This window comes from Panthera pardus, unplaced genomic scaffold (genome assembly GCF_024362965.1).
Source record: "Panthera pardus isolate Hobbes unplaced genomic scaffold, ASM2436296v1 HiC_scaffold_13, whole genome shotgun sequence".
Lineage (NCBI taxonomy): Eukaryota > Metazoa > Chordata > Mammalia > Carnivora > Felidae > Panthera > Panthera pardus.
The window spans coordinates 8,022,373-8,029,403 of record NW_026526688.1 but is presented as its reverse complement, the minus strand read 5'-3'; positions in this window follow the sequence as shown (position 1 = coordinate 8,029,403).

The following is a 7,031-nucleotide window of genomic DNA, read 5'->3' as shown; positions in this document are numbered from 1 at the left end:
ATAAGATGGGAAATAAAATTGGGAAAAATTCTAGCATGGAACTATGGATTGGCATTTATGGGTGGTTTGCCAACAATCAGGTATTGACTTCCATCTTATTATCAACCCACCACCAAATAATGCCCATGTAAATGCTTGATTAGTACTCTTGGACCTACACTTCCAGGTGTATAACTTGTTACCATAAATATTTGCTCACTGGGATAATGGTTTAGGTGAAGAGTACCTTAAATAGAGTCGGTCCGTGGTTTTTGATATTCAAATGTAGCTTACTTATTTTTGTTGTCATTTCTTCTTACTTTGCTTTGGCAAAAATTGAGGAAATAGGTTTATTGAAAGGATGTTAACATTTATTTTCATTCCTATGAGACTGGATGACATCACAATTTAACGACAGCATTTGTAACGAAAAGGACAAAGGTGTCATAGTTTTGTGAAGGTAGAAATCACATACACTTGATCTCTCTCCTCTCTTATAACTTTGTAACAGCCTTTATCATTACCCCTGCTTCCTCCCATTCCTCACCTCCACATCCATTCCATTCCCATTCTTTTTCTTAATCCCAAACCATCGTTGACCTGCTTTGCTTCTAGCTTTACTAGACCTAGTTTTATGTTCAGACATAAAATATTCAGAATATGTAGTTTTCACAGATTAACCATGTCAATGGAACAGAAAATGGAGGTTTTCTTCTAACCATCAAGAACTTTCAAAATTGACCTCCCCTCAACGCTCAAATATATCTCAGTACAAGGATTCAAAATGTTCTATTTTTAAAATCATGTCATACAAACTTGAAATAATCCTAATCTTAATATATACTATCGGCAGTGAAATAAGCATGTTTTTGTATGTATATACATGTATTGTATGTATCGTATATTATGTATGACATATGATACACACATATATAAGTCATTTAATAAATTAACTGCTATCCTTCAGTCAGTGCAATTTTTAACATGACTGCAGCCAAGAGATAAATAAGACATCTCTAATTCTGATTAAATGATTCAGTACCCTAACTTCAAGCTATTTTCATATAATTTAAGGATCAATGAAACAACAGAAAATCAATGATAATGAGAGGGCTCTCTGGCTCCGCGACTGCCTTTGATCTTATTTTTTGCTGCAAACAAAAGGAACCAGCTTCTGCTTTTAGCACTTTTCTGCAGTCAGTAAAAATAATAAAATCAGTATTACAGTGTCTGTTACACTACAGTCAAGTTTTTTTTCTCAAATGGTTTGTCTTTCCTGTTAGCTCCCGAGTTTCTTCTTTTGTCAGAATTGAAATTGTTCACGCACCTTTTTGGCCACTCCAATTCACACTTACCAACAGTGTGAACGTGCCTGTCCAAACAGTAGGAAACAGTAGGGAATATTCCTAAGGGTGGCAGGAATCATAAGGAAAAGAGCCTCGAATTAGAAGCCAGAGGTCAGAGCGCTTCCCTTTGGGAGGTGGATGGACGTCCCAGCCCTTGGACCTTCTCCTTCAGGCAGGTCACAAACTCTGTGCTTTTGTCTCAGTGGAATTTTCCTGCAGTGGGTGAAAAAGAGACATCAGTAATATCATTTCCTTTTTTTTTTTTTTTTTTTTTTGATGTGTAAGCAATGAAAACGTCGTGGCCTAACACTACAATGATTATTTCTCATGACTGATTGGCTGGGTGGTTCTTCCTCCATGTGGTGTTGGCTGGAGTCATCAGTAAGACAGCACTTGATAAGTATATTGAGTGGGGAAGACCAAGATGGTTCCTTTTTTTTTTTTTTAACGTTTATTTATTTTTGAGACAGAGAGAGACAGAGCATGAATGGGGGAGGGGCAGAGAGAGAGGGAGACACAGAATCTGAAACAGGCTCCAGGCTCTGAGCGGTCAGCACAGAGCCCGACGCGGGGCTAGAACTCATGGACCATGAGATCGTGACCTGAGCCGAAGTCGGCCACTCAACCGACTGAGCCACCCAGGCGCCCCAAGATGGTTCCCTTTACATGTCTGGGGCTTTGGTGGTGGTCATAGGCTGAGACACCTCATTCTCTCTCTCCACGTGGTTGAATTCCACATGGTCCCTCTCTCTATCAGGGCATCCTGGACTTTTAACCTGGAGGTTCAAAGATCCAAGAGAGCAAATGTCCGAGTTTCCAGGCCCATAAAGTCCCTGAAATGGCAGAGTGCTACCTCTGTTGCATTTACTAGGCAAGACAAGTCGCATTCTACTGGGCAAGGCCAGCCTGACTCAAGATGAGCGTGTGTGTGTGTGTGTGTGTGTGTGTGTGTGCACACGTGAGAACGGATTCCACTTCCTCATAATGAATGCCATGGACACACAGGGAGGGGAGAAATTGTTGGCTCCTAAGTTCTGAAACTATCTGTAAGAAAGGTACATTTTTTTGTATGCTTCCCAGATTAATTTCCCGCATTTTTCCGTAATCATGGCCTCAGGAAATTGTTCTTCCTACCCTCAGTCCATATACTTCCAGGGAAGGCCCATCCCTAGCTCAGTATAAAGTATGGGACCTTGGTTGGAGTTGTTCAGAGCATCATATTGCTTTTACTGTTGAGTTCAGGAGAGAAAAATATCTAATCAAAGTCAGGTGGGTGCAGCAATGTATTTTTCTGGTCCTTCTGGGAAAGAGATCTTCATTCTCTTCCTTAGTGGGCTTGAAGCTAAAACGGTAGGGTTAACCAGAGATGCTGAATAGAAAATCAGCCAGACAAGAGATCAAGCAGAAGACAGTAGAGCCAAAACCCGGAGAGAGGAAAACCAGACCCCGGCAGCATAATTCGAATCTGCTGAAAGCCAGCACCCACCTTGGTTTTCTCCGGTTGTAATACAATTTATTTCTCTTTGTGCATAAGGCAGGATGAGTCAGATATCTGTTCACTTGACCAGAAGTGTTCCAACCAATCACAGTAGAAAGCTAAAATTGTCTATAATTCCATTCCCTTCTTGGCTTTTGTGGCTCAACGTTTTAAATGCCTTGAAAGAAGACAGTGAGGAGACGTAATTCCTCTGTGAGACATATGAAAAGAGAATGAAGGATTTTCCCAATATTAAAAAAGAGATTTTTGTCGGGTCGATATTGCAAGTGGATGGAGGAAAGATCAGTTGTTATCTGATGCTGTGCGCCAGTACTCCAAGGAGGTGGCCAAGCCTCAGAAGGGAAAGAAACCATAGCCAAGGATAGCATGGAATCTACAAAGCTGGCTGGCTTGAAGGACCCGTGGAGAATGGGATAATGAGAAACCTGAACGCGCCATTTGAAAATAACACATTAAGACTCCAAGGACGTTGCAACATCCTTATGGGGAGAGCCCGTGGGACCCCTGATTCCAAGTGCCCTGCCATCGCAGGGGACTTGAGACCGAAGGTGATAATAAATTAACTTTTACAAAATAAAACAACGATTTTTTTTGTACCTCCATATCTGTAGACTGAGACTTACACTTCTTAAGCACTAATAAAATACATGAACTAAGGCAAATTATTTAAGATATCTGGATCACAGCGTTCTCCTACACAAAAGCTGAAGGATGAGGGATCATGACGTTGAAAATATCTTGTATGTCGTGTCTCCCTCTCTCTCTGCCCCTCCCCCACTCATGCTCTGTCTCTCTCTGTCTCTCAAAAATAATGAATAAACATGAAAAAAATTAAAAAGGAAGTATCTTGTATGTCTATGATAAGTGGAGAGAGAGAGAGAAAGAATGTGTGTGTGCAGGTGTAAAATTTCAAGCCCTGTGGAGCACCTACTGTGCGTCAAGCTCTGTGCCAGAAGTTGGGAGCACAGTGATGAGAAGAATAAGCCTGGGTCCTGCGTGGCCAGAGCCTGGAGTTCATGAGCACACAGAGTCACAAATGAAAGATGAGCTCTCTGCTGGGAGGGGTACTGAGGCTGTGGGGGGCATCTAGGAGGTGTGCCTCCCCAAGTCTTGCCGTCACACAGAGCCACCAAGCCAAGCCAGTAGCTGCTTACCGAGCAGAGTTGGGGAGGAGGTTTGGCGGGGGCAAGAAGTGTGCTAGGCCTGGAGGAACAGCACATTCAAGGCCTGTGTGGAGAGAAAGCGTGGTAAATTACAGGAACCAACGCGTTCACGAGCAGGTCGAGCTTAATCTCCGATGTGGCGCTTGGCATCCGTACAAGGTGACGCTGGAGAGCTAAGCAGAGGGCGACCAGAGCTTGAAGTCGCTTGTAAGCAATTTAAAAGTCTCGAGTCTCATTTTAATGTTTAGGTAGAGGATTTTAAGCCAGGAAATTATGTAACCAGATTTGCATTTTTAGGATGACAAATTTGGCTGCAGATTAGAGGATAAAATGGCGGGGGCAGGGACCCCATGAAGGAATCGGACGTTGTGAATGGGAGTGTTTTTCCAACAGCCCACTCCTGGTCTGAAACGCGGTTGTCACCCCTGGGCTGTGATTGCCACTCTGGTGTAGACGTTTCTCTTTACAGAATCAAAAACTGCTAGAGCTCCTTGGTGGTCTCAGAGCATCTTGTCGCTTTCACCATTATACTTGGATCCTCGGAGATCTGCTAAGAATGCCACTAATCGTGGGGCGCCTGGGTGGCTCGGTCGGTTAAGTGTCTGACTTCGGCTCAGGTCATGATCTCTCGGTCTGTGAGTTCGAGCCCCGCGACCGGCTCTGTGCTGACAGCTCAGAGCCTGGAGCCTGTTTCGGATTCTCTGTCTCCCTCTCTCTCTGCCCCTCCCCTGTTCACGCTCTGTCTCTCTCTGTCTCAAAAATAAATAAACGTTAAGAAAGAATTTGTTTCTAAAAAAAAAAAGAAAAAAAGAAAAAAAAAAGGAAAAAAAAAAAGAATGCCACTAATCGTTCTCACATAGACCTACGAGGATGAGCCTCACTCCGCTATTTGATGACCCCCCTGAATCGGCCTCCACCTACAGAAAGTAATAGTATAATTATGTTAATCGTGATCATATACTGAATTCAGGGTTTGGGGAAGGACCGCATATGGTATATTTATGCAGAAGACCTGGCACATAGTAGGCGTTAAAATAAAACCCATGATCATTATTTATAGCTGATTTGAACCTCCATGCAGTTCCTTCGCACAAGACTTGAGTGTTCTCTTGTAAATGTAACTCCTTCCCCTGAGAGCCGGGAGTAAATGCACGAACGGGATCAAAATAACTGTAAGCCATAGTTAGGTCTATTAGCACAAAAGACAGCATCGTAACTCAAATGTTGCGGGAAAAACAATACCAGGCATCTCCAAAGAAGCAAAGGAATAAAGAAACTTGAAAGTGCTTATCTTCATTAAAGAAATACATGAGATGTGACTGAAGTCATGTGGCTTCAATGGGGCTTTGAAGGCTGGCTCTACAGACACACACACAATGAGCCTCCTTATTGCATATTTCACAACAGGGATATTAGAGGCAGGAGAGATAAGGGAGGTCTGGTTCTTCTACATTAAATGTAGATCTCATTTGAATTGCATTTTAACTACTGTGCTTCTGATGTCCCGAAATAGTTTATTATCCTACAAACATGGTGAATTCATGACAGTCTTCAAGGTTTTTTGGAGGGGGGATTACCAAATGATTTTTATCTTTATAATATCTAAAGTAAAATGAACAACGTTTAAAACTGCTTTATTGGTGGGGAAAAAATTACATCTCATCTGCTCCTGGCAAGTGGACTACAGTTCCCAATAGATTAAAAGCGAAGTTTGTTAACTTTTCCCCATATCCTTTGGGGCGTGCAGAATGCCACCGTGTTAGCTGAACTTATTTTATATGCAGAATCTACAGTTCTTCTCACATGAAACATTCCAACTTTTATCCTCTTGCACTTCTACTTTGATTATCTAAATGTCCTCTGTGATTTCATAAACATTTTTATGTGACATGGAAAAATAATGGTGGTTGTGGTTGTTTATAGTAGGCATACGTGTGATAATTTACAAAGCGCTGGGTAACTTAACACTTTTGGATAAAATTATAGACCATGGTCACGTTATCACAATTTTTTTAGGTCAATTCCCAACACTTAAAAAATATCTTTTGGGGGGCTGAAATTCTCCCACAAGTCTGCAAAGAAAGACACTAAATTTGAAAATTTTTTAAGGACAATCAAAATGTACTAATAATATCCATAAACATTCATTGGCCTTTGCTAGCTTTTAGTAAATAATCATCAATGAGCCATATTGAACATCTTTCCAACATTGCTATTTTTTTTTTTTTTAGGAGAGTTGTCTCATATAGTCCATTTTGTCCTGATAGTGTATCAAATTTAAAACTTGATATGCTATCATTCTCTCTGTCCTACAAGTGGTAGCTCTGGGCGAGTATGTGAGCCATGCAGACCCATGGTAGCATGTTGTGCTTTTGACAAAAGCCAGCAACCCTGGAGGTTGTCACATGACCTCTAGCAGGGCCAATCGAATTCCTCCATAAAGCAGACCAGGGACAGGTGGAGTGAGAGGCGCCTTCTCTGTAGGGTTTCTCCGCTAGAAGTTCTCAGAGATAATAATGCCATCTTCCCGGTCACGTGTGGAAAAGAGAGACTCTTTTTTGAGGGTTTTACTTGTAAGAGGCACAGAGTGAGTACCTAGGGAGGAGGAGAAGTGTAATTGGTATGTGAGATGTGAAGAGACAATATTCCAAGAGTGAAATGTTCTGTAGAGAGAAAGGGTGGGGCTACTCTGAAGGCCATACCCCTCGTGGAACCACTGCTAAGCTCATGGGCACCCATCACACAAGATGTCCCATATTCTGTCTTCCATAGAAGAAGGGCACCCTACCTTTTGGTCCTCTGAGCTCAGGAAACTGGTTTTTGGAGACCTCAGGGACTTTGACCAAAGTTAGCTTTCTTCCTCTTTACCATTTTGTCTATTTTCCTTCTTATTTTTCCTTCTTTTTCCTGCTCTTTTATTTTCTTTCATTTTCTTATGCTTTTTTCCTCATTTTTCTTTATTTTTCGTTTTTCTCATTTTGTATTTTCTGATTTTTCTGTTAGCCCTTTTCTCACCTTTTCTTTTTTCATTTTCTTCTTACTTCC